The following is a 15243-nucleotide window of genomic DNA, read 5'->3' as shown; positions in this document are numbered from 1 at the left end:
GTGGCGAAGGAGTGATTGCAGAAATCAGTTAGGGCAGGAGCCAGGGAATCAATGTGGTCCTTAATGGTTTTGGAGGAGCAGGGGTGAACATGTTTTGACGAGACTTTCTTAGATCGGACTTGTCTAGAAACCTGGTCAGTGGCAAACAGGGGAAAGGCTGAGAAGGAGGGAGGAGAAGAGGTGGCAGAAAGGCCAAAGGGAGTGGGGGGAGGGAGGGGATAGGAGGAGAGAGAGGACAGGATGTCTTGAGTTTTAGAGATGAAGTGAGAAGCCAGTGCCGTACAGAGGGCCTAGGAAGGGACAGGAGAGGTAGAGACTGCGGCAGGATTGGCCAGTTCCTTGCAGATTTGAAAGAGTTCAGCCGAGTCGTTAGATGCTGCAGAGACACGGGATTGGATATGCGCTCTCTTCTTGGTTAGGACAGAGAGTCGTATTGCCTTTGCAGCAGGCAGCAGGCCAGCTTGTCAGAGGATGTACATGAAGCATGCCATTTCCGCTCGGTCACCCTACACTTGCGTTTAAGGGTGGCGAGGTCTGCGTCGAACCAGGAGTTGCACTTGGCTTTGGGCTTCAGGTGGATTCTCATGACAGGGGCAAGGATATCAAGAGTATCAGATATAGCAGAGTGGAGCATGAAGAGGGCGGTGTCAGGATGAGAGTCAGCCTGAGGGGGAGGAGGGGTGAGAAGGTGGCAGTGAAAGCCTCCGCTGACACACGCTTCATGGGTCGGATGACCGAGAAGGTGGGTGGCAGTGATGGAGATGGCTTGGGCTGAGGGGTAGGGAGGGTGAGGTGGGAGGAGAGGAGAAAGTGATCACTCCAGGAGAGAGGATTGGTGAGAGGGACAGAGAGGGGAAGGTCTGAAGAGATCAGAACATCCAGAGTGTGCCCTGCAGAGTGAGTTGGGCCAGAGGGGAGCATGGAGAGAGAGATAGTCGCAGAGGTCGTGAAAGAGACCAGAGGGAGGACAGGAGGCATCCAGGTGGATGTTGAAGTCTCCAAGAAGGAGGAGTTGAGTAGTGGAGGCCAGGAGTGAGGCAGAGAGGTCAGCCCACTCAGAGAGAAAGGATGAAATCTGACCAGGTGGCCGATAGATAGTAGCCACTATGAGTGAATGGCTAGGGGAGAGAGAGAGCCTGCAGATGAGGCATTCAAAAGAGGAGTATGCCTGCATAGGAGTGACATAAGCAGGAATCTACTCAGGAAAGATCAGGGCTACACCCCCACCAGAGCGGTTGGCCCTGGGTGCAGAGAGGATCTTGTAGCCGTCGGGTAGGAGAGTATCAAAGCTCGTGACAGAGCTGGCCTTGAACCATGTCTCAGTGAGACAGAGGACATCAAGGTCAAGTTCTTCCAGAAGGCGGCAGATATCAGAGGAGTGCTTGTCAGCAGACTGAAAGTTATGAGTGGCAATATGGAGAAGGTTGCCATCCTTAAAGAACTTCTGGGGAGGGGTACAGATCAGAGGTATGCCCTGCAGAGGTGTAGAAGGAGCACAAGAGGGGGCAGAGAGGGAAGGGATAGCCAAGGAGGAGGCAGAAGGGGGCGGTGAGGCAGTCAAGGAAAGGGGAGAGGGGACAGCAGGAGAAGAAAAGAAGTTGATGAGGCGCGGGAAGCATCTGTCAAAGAGGTGAAGGTTGGCCTGAGGGCCTCGGACAAGGATAGTCCCATTAGAGTAAACATTAATGATGACCTTAGAGGAATGAAAGGATGCCAGGAGGGCATCCCACTGGGTGCCACTGTTAATGGGAGAGGACGAGAAGGGGGAGAGCACAGAGACCATATGAAGGGCCCATAGGTATGGCGAAGGCACGACAAACAGGATGTCAGTGAGAGGTTTCCTTGGAGGAGGCACTGGTGTAGGTGTCGGCGATAGGGAGGCCTGGGTTGGAGACCAGGATGTCCTTTTTAAACTTCTTCCTCCAGATTTAGTGATGAGTGCAGGATAGTCAATCGAGAAGCAGTTTGAAAAGATAGGAGAGACAGAGAGCACCATAGAATAGGTGTGAGAGGAGGGGGGGTGGAAGGGAGAGGGGGAAGACACTAGAAAAGGTCCCTGGAGTAGGCAAACAAGACAGCGAGAGGCAAGCAAGTTGAGCAATAGGACAGACGGCAACACTCTGGATGAGAGTATTCAGAATGTGCCAGTTTAAGACAGGTAGGAGGGTACACCTAAGTTTGAGAATCCTAAAAAGGGGAGAAAAGGCCAGGTTTTTCAAAATGCAATTTTTTTAATACTGATACAGTGCATATTATAACAACACAGAGAAAACCACCTAAGTTTGAGAATCCTAAAAAAGGGAGGAAGAACTGGTGTTTCACAACACAGGGACTACGACACAACCGTGACAGGGTCTGGAGGTGGCAGGAAGCTTGTGGGATTAACCTGAAGACTGACTGGCAACTGGCGTCCCCTGCAGACACAACAGGAGGAGCCGCTACAGTGGGAGCCGCCCTTTGCCTTAGGGGCCCTTAGCCAAGGGGCTACCGGGCATGGGCTGCCTTGGTAGTGCCTGTAATGAGGAGGGGGAGGGCGGACCAATCACAGTGCTGTGGGAGGGTTGGGAGGCGGGAGGGAGGGAAAACTATCAAACAACATGGAAGGGGAGAGGGGAGCAGGGATGGCACAGTAATGGAGGCAGTCAAGGAAAAAGCACACAACAAAGTTAACAGACCCACAGAGGGTCTTGAATACCTCTAACCGCTGCCTCCAGTCACCCGCTCAGCTCTGGATGCAAATGAATATATAAACAATTCTATTAACTCTACAAAAGTTTGGGAAGATTTGTATAGCAATCTTTCCGCATTAGCCTTAGCTGTTAAATGCCCCCCGTCTCATGGTATGAGGGTAATATTCCTCATCTGGATGTTATTTATGTAACTAACTTACGTAGAAATGATAAATGGCTAAGGGAAGTCTTGAAGAGACAAGTCGCCTCCAGATACGGTACACTGCTACCGACATGAATAGGGGGCGAGTGGGAGGGCTCTAGAGAGCCCAGCCAAGATAGCCGTGTGCCTGTGAGCTCCTAAGCACCTAGTTTTGAACCAGACATAATCCTGTCATTTCCCAGCTAGCTCGAGCCTTTATGTGCAGTGTCAAGCAGTGTGAGCGACCCACCCGCAATCAGGTGACATTTGGGGTCCTGTGTGTCCAGAGGAGCGAAGATACGGATGATGCCAGAAGTACCTCTGCACAATGGCCTCGACACTGGCCTGGGAGGGAGGCAGTCCCGAAAGGAATGTTCTTCCTTCACATTGCTGCATGCCTGGTTGAGAAGTGAGACGAAATCGTAGGGGCTCGCTGTGCTGGAGGGTGCCACGGTGCAGTTCTCGGGAGGGCTATTCAGCCTGTTTGAAGACAGCCAAGTCCCCACAGCCTGGGGCACTGTTGCCAGGAACGCTGCTGGAGGAGAGCAAAGGACTAGAAGCAGGGGAGGAGGAACACCTGTAGGCCGGGAGAGGTCGGTGGACTCCGGGTGGTGGAGGAGCACTGGAGTGGACCTCGGTCAGCCTGGTAGCGCCAGCGAGGAGAATCTGAGGAGTGGAAAAAGGGAACCTCAGATGACCGGCATGCAAACAACTGACAAGAGAAGGAGACCTACGGTGTGCTGGGATGTACTGGTTGCAGCACACTGGGAGACTGCATGGTGTTTGACTAAAGGTGCTTGTTGAGCTCCAGGGGTCAATACAGCTGCATTGAAACTTGGCTGGCTCACTGGGGGTGTACCCTCAACCCCTCCCCTCTAAATCTGGGCATTGGATACCGAGAGTCCTACGGAAAGGGCAGCGATGTTGGTATCATGCTGGATGGGAGTCAAACAGCAATGAATCCACTGACTGCTGATCCCCAAAGGTGCATCAGAGACATTGAGGGCGAGACCCAACTTTTGAAGAAGAGAATCCAGTGCCGATACGCTGGTGCCCATACACAGTCCCCTCCCCCGCCATAGACCAGTGATAAGTTAGCGGCAAGGAGATAACCCCCTTTACAAGACAGTGGGTTGAATACTGAACTGGGGTCCACCACAACAGTAAAAGGGGGCAAGTGGAACGCCACAGAGTCTGAAAAGATTGTGGTGGGGGGGAACACTGCGACAGCATATGTAGAGACCACCTAGACATTGTTGAGAGGTGGCTAGCAGGTTGGACGGCTAGCAGGTTGGACGGTTGGGACTCAGTACGGTGGCCTTGCAGCAAGGCCGACAGGAAGATGACCCGGTAGTAGGAGGCATTAAGCGTGGTGGTCAGAGACTACACTGGGGAAGAGTGACGACGTGCTTCTCCAAGGCGCCTGGCAAGATGCCAACGGGTGCAAAGGGGGGTAAACCACAATCCAAACTACAATTCGACACTCCCTCCCAGGTAAAAAAACCACAGGGCAATGGACTATTCTCTGGGTGGGAGCGCTCATTCCTTGACTCAGACACCTCTGGGGCATTTCAAGACATCAAAGAGATGTTCTATCAGGTACAGAACAGCATACAATCACTTAATGGGACGATGTACACAGCAACATGTAAAGTGGACCACATGCAGGTCCGCCTTGATAAGCATGGGGAGAGATTGGACGAAGTGGAGGGACGAATATCCACGGTTGAAGATGAATGCTCATCCACATCCAGGGAAATGATGCAAGGGAAGCAGGCTCTGAAGGAACAATTTGAGAATAGTAGGAGTGCCTGAAACGGTGCAATCTTTGAGGAGATACTGCTGGAAGCACTGGGTGCTGAGGATTTCTCAGCAATATTCATAGTGGAAAGGACGCACCATATACCAAAGGCCCCTCCACGGCCGATCATAGCCCGAATGCTGAACTATCGGCACAGAGATCTTACTCTTGGGAAAGCTAGGGAAAAGGGACCTTCAACGTATAAAGGAGATACCATTAAACTCTTTCTGGATTGTTCAGACAAGGTGCAAATGTCCCGGAGAACATACATGGACATGAAGAAACAATTGCGGAAGAGATGCATACGCTATGCCATGATGTTGCCTGCCAAACTAAGAATAGAACACGTGGACTGAGTACTTTTTTTCATGCTCTGGATGAGGCCAACATTTCCTCGAATAGCTGCCACGGAACCCCAGACACTGGGGAAATAATGGGTGATACAGCACCTGGTATAGCATATCCTTATCCATTGTCACTGGGCGATACGATACACAAGGGGATGTCGGAACTGTTGGCAGCCGGGGCACAAGTGTTAATGTTGCAGGGGTGCAGTGGATGGCTGGGCACCAAGCAGTCCCTCATGCAGAAGCTCAAGTTTGTTAATGAAGGCGTGGTGGGGGGGGGGGGGTTTTGAAGCTGATTTGTTGGGGTTGTCAGCAGGGGGAATGGCGGGGGTTCAGAATACTGACGGGTTGGGGTTGACTGGGGTTGACTGTGAGGAAGGGGATGTAAAGGATGGGGAGTGAATATTAAGGTACAGAGGGGTCAAGAGTCATGCAACTGTGATGAGCTACTAAGTGTCATATGGGACTGGCTCACTTGGGAGTATCGCATGGAATGTGAGGGGGCTAAACTGTCAGTCTAAGTGTCGTAAGGTCCTACTATATATGCAGCGACATTGGGTGGGAATTGCATCCTTACAGGAGACGCATTAAACACCAGAAGTGGAGTTGAAATTTGGGGAAAACTGGGGATGCTACAGCTACTTCTCTTATTCTTCACATGCGAGAGGTTTGTGTAGTCTCATTCATAATTATGTTGGGTTTCGAAAGGTAACCACAGTTGGGAATCGAGAGAGATGGGGCCTAGTGGTGCAGGGTACTATACAAGGTCGACTGTACACTGGTCAATTACTATGGTTTGAATGAGGACACTGGAGACACTTGAGTGGATTGACCTCCACTTGGTAAGGCTCACACCAGGGGGAATTCATTTGGGCAGGGGACTTCAATGCAGTCATGGCTGCAGACCAGGAGTGCAGGGTGGGCTCCCACCGCCAAGCATACAAGGGGACAGGCAAATTGCAAGGCATGTGTCTAACATGGGAGGTCAGCGATATTTGGAGGATTAGGAATCAAGAGGCACTGTAATACATGTACCATTCCTCCGTCCATAACTCAGTGTCGTGGGTGGATTTATTCTTGGTTTCCCATGCGCTGATGTGCAGATTATCAGATCATGCCCCAGTACTACTGACCTTAGTGCTGGCGGATCAAGGGAGAGGGAGGATGCCCCGGGTTTTTAAAAGAGGGCATGACGGATGCAATGTTTTGAGAAGGCTTGACAGGAGCGATACACACTTTTATTTACATCAATGTAGGATCGGTGGGGTTGGCTGGGGTCCTTTGGGAGTGCTACTAAATGCATAATAAGAGGAGAGTGCATATCGAGAGAATTGGGGAAGCTAAGAAAAATTAGGAAGGAACTAGCTAGCACAGACGCCCACATACGAGCATTGTAGTCGGCTGCAACCACACCGACACCACTAGAATAAGCAGATATTATGAAATACCTACGGTTGTTCAATGAACTTGTGCATAGAGAGGCTACATTTATTTGGTGGAAAGCAGCGATAGAGCAATATGGGGAGGGAGAGAATGTTATACTCACCTGGCTCCCACAGAGGCGTCGATCTGGACTGGACTGCTGCGGTCTCCACCAATGTGACGCGTAGGGCCGAGATGACAGACTGGACTGGCCCACCTAGCTTCGTTCGCTTGGCCTGTAGGAATATTCTTCTGCAAGTGGAGAAAGGAATTTAACCACCCGTGGAGTTAAGCGTAAATCCCCCTGCCCCGCTGTTCACCTTGGATGTTCCCTCTTATAGTCTCACCTGATGATTTGAAAAGATGAGCTCTCCATCCTGCATTGAGCGCAGGGGCGCGTAGATAACCAGTTGCTTCACTGGCTGGAAGGAATTGGTGAGTTCCAGGACAATATTGACTCCGATATTCCCGGCAAGACGCCGTAAGTATGTAGTTCGTAAGAGTTCAAATGTCTGACTTTCACTCTTGTCCGATTCCTTGCAGGTTGCAGCTTGACCCTACTGAAGAGTTCCTTGTGGCAACCGGTCATGTTCTGGTAAGGATTTGTATTATCCAACACAGTTCGATAAAAAAAATGTCCATATGTAACCTGTTGCTTTCTCCCTTATTCGGGCGCTGAGAGAAAGTATGAAGTCTCGGGGAATAATGCCTCCGGTGGTAAAATTAGGTAAGTCTTTTGTGGTGAGGTGGGTTCCCCTTGTTAGTCCCTTGCTTCACCTTGCTGTCCTTTTGTTTTCCCCTTAGGGGCCGGGGTTCGGCTAAGATGCAGTGGAAGCTGCGCCGACCCGTGAAGAAGAATAGTACCCCCGGTGGTAAAATCAGTTAAGTCTATGGGGGGTATTCCGCTGTGTATTCCCTTGGCTCACCTTGCTGTTCTTGTCTTCTCCTCAGGTGCCAGAGTGCGGCGGTAACATGCATGAGGATGCGATGAAATGTGAAGATGCTGCGAAGGCCGGTGAGTTCAGCGCGGCGCTGCAGCAGGCGAGGCGATGCGCATAAAATAACTTCTTTCTTCCAGTTCGAAGGCGCGATGGATCGGGAATTCAGGTAAGGATCAAAGGTATTGCTCTTGTTCTAACCTTTGCTCCTTCTTTCTCCCTTTTTCTAGGAGCTCCAAACTCGAGGCGGGCTTGGCAGAAGACTGGATGCAGACTTGCAGGCACGATGAGCGTTACGCTGCTGGATGCAGAATAACGCAAAGCGTGTGCTGCTCTTCGGGCGTGGTTTAAATAGCCTCCAAAGTAGTCCCAAGAAAGTATTCCTCCCCAGCCCCACCCGAGTAAGAAAATAGTCCCTAGTTAAAATAGTCCCTTCCGAGCCTCGTTTGGCTTGGAGCTCTTGCAGCATGGCCTGCATCAGTTAAGTTTTAATCTATGAGCCTGGCGCCTATGGCGCCAGGACTGACTCTCCATATGAGCCTGGCGTCATAGCCGCCAGGACTTACCCAAATAGCCCCTAGCGGGGGTTGTTGGGTTTGCTTGGGGTAACTTGATGCCTGCTTCCGGGGTTGCTGGACTTGGTCTGGGTCCCCGGGGGTAGGAATCATGACACAGAAGCCAGGTAGGCTGCTGGCGAGGGAAGCTAGGTTGGACACCCACAGGGATTGGGTCTTGTCCGTAACAGAAACGCAAGGGGCAGAGAGGGTTGCGGACCTGTAGATTGTTCCAAGAATTCTGTCGGTTTATGGTCAGCTATACTCTTCCCACATACAGGTCTCCCAACATGAGGTGAATAGTTATTTGGTGCTCCCTATTTGCTGCAGATGTACCATCAAAGTCTGCACGAAGGTAAGTTACCAGAATCCTTGAGAGAGGCGGTGGTGGTGGTACTGCTCAAACCGGATAAGGCCCCCAACAACTGCTCTTCCTACCGACCCATTTCTCTAATGAATTTAGATAATAAAATCCTGTCCAAAATACAGGCCTCTCGCTGGCCCCCCTGATGTAAAAAAATGGTGAAGGCGGATCAGACCGGGTTCATCCCTGGGCGTTCCACCTCCTATGAAATACAGCTGATGTTTGGGTTGATCTCTGCGGTGCAACAAAAAGATCCGATAGTGGCAGCCTTGTACGACGCCACTAAAGCTTTCAATTCGGTGGAATGGCCCTTCCCGTTTACGGTGATGTGCAGGATGGGGGAGCAATTTATATCCATGGTGCCGCTGCGCGGAGAGGCACCCGGCTGGGGTGTCACCTGTCGCTGCTATTATTCACTCTGGCAATAGAGCCGCTGGTGGGGAGAGTAAGGGATTGTCAACTACACAAAGGGGTTCAGTTATACAAGCACAAGGTGGTGATTTCTCTTTGTGCAGATGATATGGTGCTTTTCGTCAATTCTCTATATAAATAAAAATGTAAATGTTCGTTTGTTCAAAATCTTAAATCTCTGAAAGTTCACCGATTGCTTTGTAGTTTTGACACAACATTGCATTCAATTACGCGCGTGTTTTTATATACGTAGTATACATAGATGTCACACCTGTGACAGGTTAAAACATGCTTTTCCTGAAAAACAGTGCCATCTGTTGGACGTAAAAGCAACACATGCTATACTAAATATTTTACGATTCCATTTCAATGTTTCTGATTTAGAATGGCTCAAATACGTGCCGGGGAAGCAGCAGAGCGTCGTGCAGCCAGACTTCAGGATGCACGGTTGCAAGCACAGCAATCGCGTTCTGCAGCTTCAGATCTGCTTCGTTCTCAACAGAATGAACGCGATAGACAGAGTGGATGAAAGACGTCAACGAGAAACAGCAGATCAGCGTCAAACACGACTACGTGCTATGCAATCACGGGATTACAAATCGCCTTGCATTCCGGTACAACCCAGCTGATGATTATAGTTTGAGCCGGCATGTTCTCATCGGCACCATGACTGAAGGGTGTCCCGATTGCAAGGCTATGAAATGTTATGCAGAAACGAAAGGAATGTGTTGCGCCACTGGGAAAATTAAACTGCCTCAACTTGGAGAACCACCAGAGCCATTAAAAACGACCCACAAGCATTGTGAAATTAAACATATTAGAAACGTGCGCTTTCTCTTTTCTTTCTTTTCCATTTAACCAGACTGAGCCACAGCAAGGCGTGGCCGTTGACAGCTAGTATGATATATGATATGATGGGCTATTTATAACGCTCTTAATATCCAGAGGTTGCCAAGTGTCAATGAACCAAGGTGTAACCTAGACCCAATTATGTCCAATGTTTTACGGTTCAGAGATTTCTCAGGGCTCAAAGTTAATGCTGCAAAGTCAGTTCTGTTTCTACTAACAAACAGCGTGGAGCAGTATCTAGATGGTTGGGGCTTTCAGTGGCACACTGTTCAGACCCAATACCTCGGGGTCGATATTGCCCAGGACACATCCGTCCTATATAAGAATAACTACCAGAGGGTGCTAGAACAGGTTAGAGGTGCAATGATAGGTGGGGGAATCTGCCCCTTAACCTCTGTGGTAGAATCTCCCTGAATAAAATGGCAGTGCTATGTGAATGACACTCAGCTCATTTTCAGGCTATCCTCAGCCACCTCTTCTCCTTCTCTGTCTGTCTGCCATCCAGGAGTGGTGTGCCGCCAATGACCTCTGCATTAATGCCAGTAAGACAGATTCTCATTGGCACATCCGCTCCCTCCTTTCCTGTCACTCTCTGGTCGGCCTCTCTTGGACCTTTTCCTGCTCCCACCGGTGAGGCTAAAAACCTCAGGGTCATCTTTGACTCCACACACTCCTTCTCCCCTCACAATTCTGACGTCTCTAAGAAGTCACACTGCCAGCTGCAACCATCAGGAGGTATTCTTCCTTTCCTCTCCTTCGCCCAGAAGCTCGCTGTCTCCAGAGCTCTAGTTCTCTCTAGGCTGGACTATTGCAACAGCCTCTTTCTAAATCTGCCTGCTTCTACTCTCCGCCCTCTGCAACTCATCCAGAACAGGACTGCGAGACTTGTCCTTGGCCTCAAGCCCAGTGATTGTATCTCTAAAGGACTGACATCTCTGCACTGGCTCCCAGTGGCTGCGAGGATCAAGTTCAAAGCCCTCTGCATTATCCACAAGGCCTTCTGGAGCCTGGGGCCACAATACCTTCAACTCTCTCTCTTCCTAAACATCTTCCTTCTCGAGCTCTTCGCTCATCCGCATCCAACTCCCTCAGGGTCAGTCGCTTCTCCAGGCAACGAGTTGGTGGTAGATCTCTTTCTTCGACTGGGGCCTCCCTCTGGAACAGCCTCCCTGAAAATTGAGGAGAATCATCTCCGGTTTGGAAGCACCTCAAAACCCCTCTCTTTGCTTCTGCTTTTTCTCCCCCTATGCCCTGCTGACTTCCTGGCTGAAACCAAAACTGCACTGGTTTCCTGGCCACCCTATGATCTCTGTCCCAGGTCATTCTCCTCCACTAGTCGCACACCTGCACTGCCTTCCTGGAAACCCCTGCACATGGGGACTGTTTTCTATATTCCCTACAGTCCCACTACCAGCAATTGACACCTGTTGTCTGCATTTACCCTTGCACTTGCCACCTGCTGGTCGTACTTTTACTTATTGTATATTTATTCTTTTATCCCATGTACTGCACTGTCCCTTTCCCCTTCCCTCTTCCCATGCACTTGTGCGATCTGAATGATAGTAGGATCGGTGTCCGTCTTCCCTCTGTTCCCCCTTCCTTGCTTTGTCACACCTTGAAACACTTGTATATAGGCATGTTATAAATGCCATAGCATATCATATTGCCCCGTTTCTTCTACATTTTTCTCAATGTTCCGCTCGCAGTACCCAGAGAGTATTCTTTCGCGACCTCGGATTCCTACTCCCTCTCCATCCTCCCCTCTGGGCCGACGCACTCAGCAGGTCACACACTTGATGCCTTGATCTCCTCGGGCCTCCCCTCGTCTATCCCTCTGACCACTCCTCTATCCTGGAGTGATCACTGCCTTCTCTCCTCTCAGCTCATCTCCCCCTCTAGCCAGGCCCACCCCCACACTGCACACTGTCACCTACCTTCTCAGCCATCCGACCTATGAACCGTGTGGCAGTTGAGGCTTTTGCTGCAACCTCCCCCGCCCCCTCCGCCTCTGGCTGACTCACACCAAGACACAACCCTGTCCCATCTCTACTCCTCTATTTCCGATGATGCTCTTGCCCCTTTCATGAGGATCCGTTTGAAGTTCAAAACCAAGTGTAATTCCTGGTATGACTCTGACCTAGCTACACTTAAACGTAAGTGTAGGGTGGCTGAGAGGAAATTGAGGACTTCTTGTTCATCCTCTGACAAACTGGCCCGTCGCCTTCTCCAAAGGCAATGCCGACTCTCTGTCCGCACCAAGAAGAGAGTCCACATTCAAGCCAGTGTCTCTGTGGCATCTAACAACTCGGCTGAACTCTTTAAAATCTGCAAGGAACTGGCCAACCCTGCTGCAGTCTCTACCCCTCCTCTTGCCTCCCAGGCTCTGTGCAATGCCCTTGCCTCATTTTAACTCAAAAACCCAGGACATCCTGTCCACCCTCTCTGCCCCTCCCCCTCCTATTCCCTCTGTCTGTGCTTGTTGACCCCCCTTTTACTATCTCCCCAACCTCCTCTTCTTTTCCTCTCTTCTCCCCTGATGAGGTCGCTAGACCAGTCCGATCTATGAAAGCCTCGTCAAAACAGGTTCATCCCTGTTCCTCTAAAACCATCAAGGACCACCTTGAAACCCTCGCTCCGGCCCTTGACGATTTCTGCAACCACTCCTTTGCCTCAGGCTCTTTCCCCTCCCCTCTGAAACACTCCCTTGTGCATCCTCTCCTCAAGAGACCCACAGCTGATCCCTCCTGTCCAGATAACTATCGCCCTATTTCCATTACTCCCTTCCTAGGCAAACTCCTGGAAAAGCTGGCCATCTATCAGTTAAACCTTCATTCCGATTCTGTTGGCTGTCTCCATGACCACCAGTCTGGCTTCAGAGCGGCCAGAAGCACGGAAACTGCTCTCCTGAACATCCGTGAAGATCTGCTCTCCAACCTTGACTCTAATATTCCCTTTGTTCTCATCCTACTCGATCTCTCCTCAGCCTTCGACACGGTCAACCACTCCATCCGGCTCAACTGTCTCCGTGATAACCTGGGTATCACTGATCAGGCTCTGGCCTGGCTGACCTCTTTCCTCTCTGATCGAACCTCCCAGGTCCAACTTGGGTCCTTCCTATCATCTATCTTCCTCTCTACCTGTGGTGTTCCCCAGGGGTCTAACCTCTCACCCTGGCTTTTCTTCCAATACTTGGCAACTCTCGCCCACTGCATTGCCATTTTCTGCTCCAATTTCCAGTGCTACTCTGATGACAACTCATTTTCAGGCTGCCCTCGGCCACCTCCTCTTCTTCTCTCATCTCCGAGTGTCTGCCATTCAAGATTGGTGTGCCACAAATGACCTCTGTCTGAATGCTAGCAAGACAGTGATCCTCCTCATCGGCACACCTCCACCATCCTTTCCCCTCACTCATTGGCCGGCCTCTCTTGGCCCTCCTCCTACCCCCACCTGCGAGGCTAAGAACCTTGGGGTCATCTTTGACTCCACACTTTCCTTCTCCTCCCACATCTCTGAGGTCACTTAAAAGTCAAACTTCCTACTGCACTTCCTCAGAGGTACTCTGCCTTCCACCAGAAGCTGTCTCCCAAACTCTGGTTCTCTGCAGGTTGGACTATTGCAACAGCCTCTTCCTAAATCTACCTGCCTCTACTCTCCACCCTCTGCAACTAATCCAGAACAGGACTGCAAGACTTGTCCTTGGCCTCAAGCCCTGGGATCGTATCTCTCCAGCTCTGAAATCTCGCCATTCGCTCCCATTGGATGCAAGGATTAAATTCAAATTCAAAACCCTCTGCATTGTCCACAAGGCTTTCTGGGGCCTGGGTCCAAAATGACTTCAGCTATCCCTCCGTAAATACCTCCCCTCTCGAGCTCTTCGTTCCTCCACCTCTAACTCCCTCAGGATCAGTCGTTTTTAAAAGAAACAAGCTGGGGGTAGATCTCTGTCTTCAGCTGGGGCCTCCCTCTGGAAAAGTCTCCCTGCCACTCTAAAACATGAGAACCATCTCCGGTTCCGGAAGCACCTCAAGACCTCCCTCTTTACTTCCTCCGTCTTCGCTCCCCCTGCCCCCTGCTGATCTGCTCTCTTGGCACTGTGCACCTGGCCACCCTCTGTCCCCTGGGCCCAGATACCTGCTCATCCTGCCACCCTCCTGCACTGCCACCTGGCCCCCCCTTGAAATGGGGACTGTATCTGTACCTATACAGTCCCCCACCCTTCCCCCCTTTTTCTTCCTTTTCTGCACTTTAGGCTTACCCAGTCTGCTGCCGTAAACACTGTACTTGTCACTTGCTGGCTGCACTATCACTGTTTATTGCCTCCATTATCTATTTGTATTATTATTTATCTTTTCTCCTCTCTCTCCATCCATGCACTTTCTCCCCTTTCCCTTTTCCCATGCACTCGCGTGTTCTCAATGTCACTGGGACTAGTAAGATTGTTGATGTGTTCTCCCCTGCTCCCCTCCCTTGCCTTGTTGCGCTCTGAAACACTTGTGTATGAGCATGATACAAATAAAATATATCATACTTCCGAGATCAGAGGTCCATGACGCTGAGGACAGGTCAGGATATCGTGGGACAAGCTCATGGCGCCAATACATGAGGGGGGTCTGGCACTTCCTTAGTTTGAGACGTATTACAACATGGTTTAGGCAGAGTTTCTGCTCTACTGGTTCGGTGATCAAGGAAATAGAAGGCATGTTGAGGTGGAACGAGCAATCGCGGCACAGTTTCTCCTGCAATCAATTATCCTTACAGCACCATATAGGGCATCCCACGTAGGTAACATCGTAGAACTGACCTGCAGGGCATGCAACCGTATTGAACATAAATCTAGAGGGGAGGTCCTTTACTCCCTAGGTCTGCCGGTTATATACACACCTGGGGATCCCCCTTACCTGTGAGTTAAACTATGTCACCCTTATGAAGGGACTTAAGGTGACTTGTTATTGTGACCTATTCCCTGGTGGAGAATAGCCCTGAATGTGTTTTTGTATTATATATATTTTAGGTTGTTAAATTCCATACAGCAGTTCCCCGAACAATCAGACGTGGACCCTATACTCGATAAGGTGCTACTGTGGGTGTATAACAATAGAGTGGCCATGGCCATGTATGCTATGCGCCTCACCACTAAACAGGAGACAAAGGCTTCCTCCAGGAAAAGGTGGGAGTTCTCTTTGGGGCACCATATCTCAGATGAGGTATGGAGATATTGCTCCGAGGGGACGAGGAAAGTGGCTCTCAATGCTATATTTAAGCTAATCCATTTTAAATACCTGCATCAATTTTACTACACAAGCTATTTCCCAGATGCTTCAAGTGGGTGTGTCAGATGTCACAATGTAGCGGCTGACTTTGTGCATGTTGCGTGGGGATGCCCTCCAGTCTTGGCCTTCTGTGGAAGGTGTTTGAGACACTTCATGAGATGACGGGTGGGAGAATGGAACCAAGTCCATTGACCGCATTATTAGGGTATACTAAGTCGACCCCCAGAGGCACGAGAAGACTGATTGGGCTATTTCTGCTCCTGGCGATGGTGTGGGGTGGAACGCCATAGCGAAGGTATATCACTGGCGGGCTGATATCCTGTATTGCAATGATATGGAGATGGGACACAGTGTTTTATCCAACACTCAGTCTGGTATTAGAGACATATGGGGACCGTATATACACTACCGGTTAT

The sequence above is a fragment of the Ambystoma mexicanum genome, chromosome 11 (genome assembly GCF_040938575.1).
Source record: "Ambystoma mexicanum isolate Mex_15411 chromosome 11, UKY_AmexF1_1, whole genome shotgun sequence".
Lineage (NCBI taxonomy): Eukaryota > Metazoa > Chordata > Amphibia > Caudata > Ambystomatidae > Ambystoma > Ambystoma mexicanum.
The sequence above is the reverse complement of the archived record's forward strand: the minus strand, read 5'-3'. Positions refer to the sequence as shown.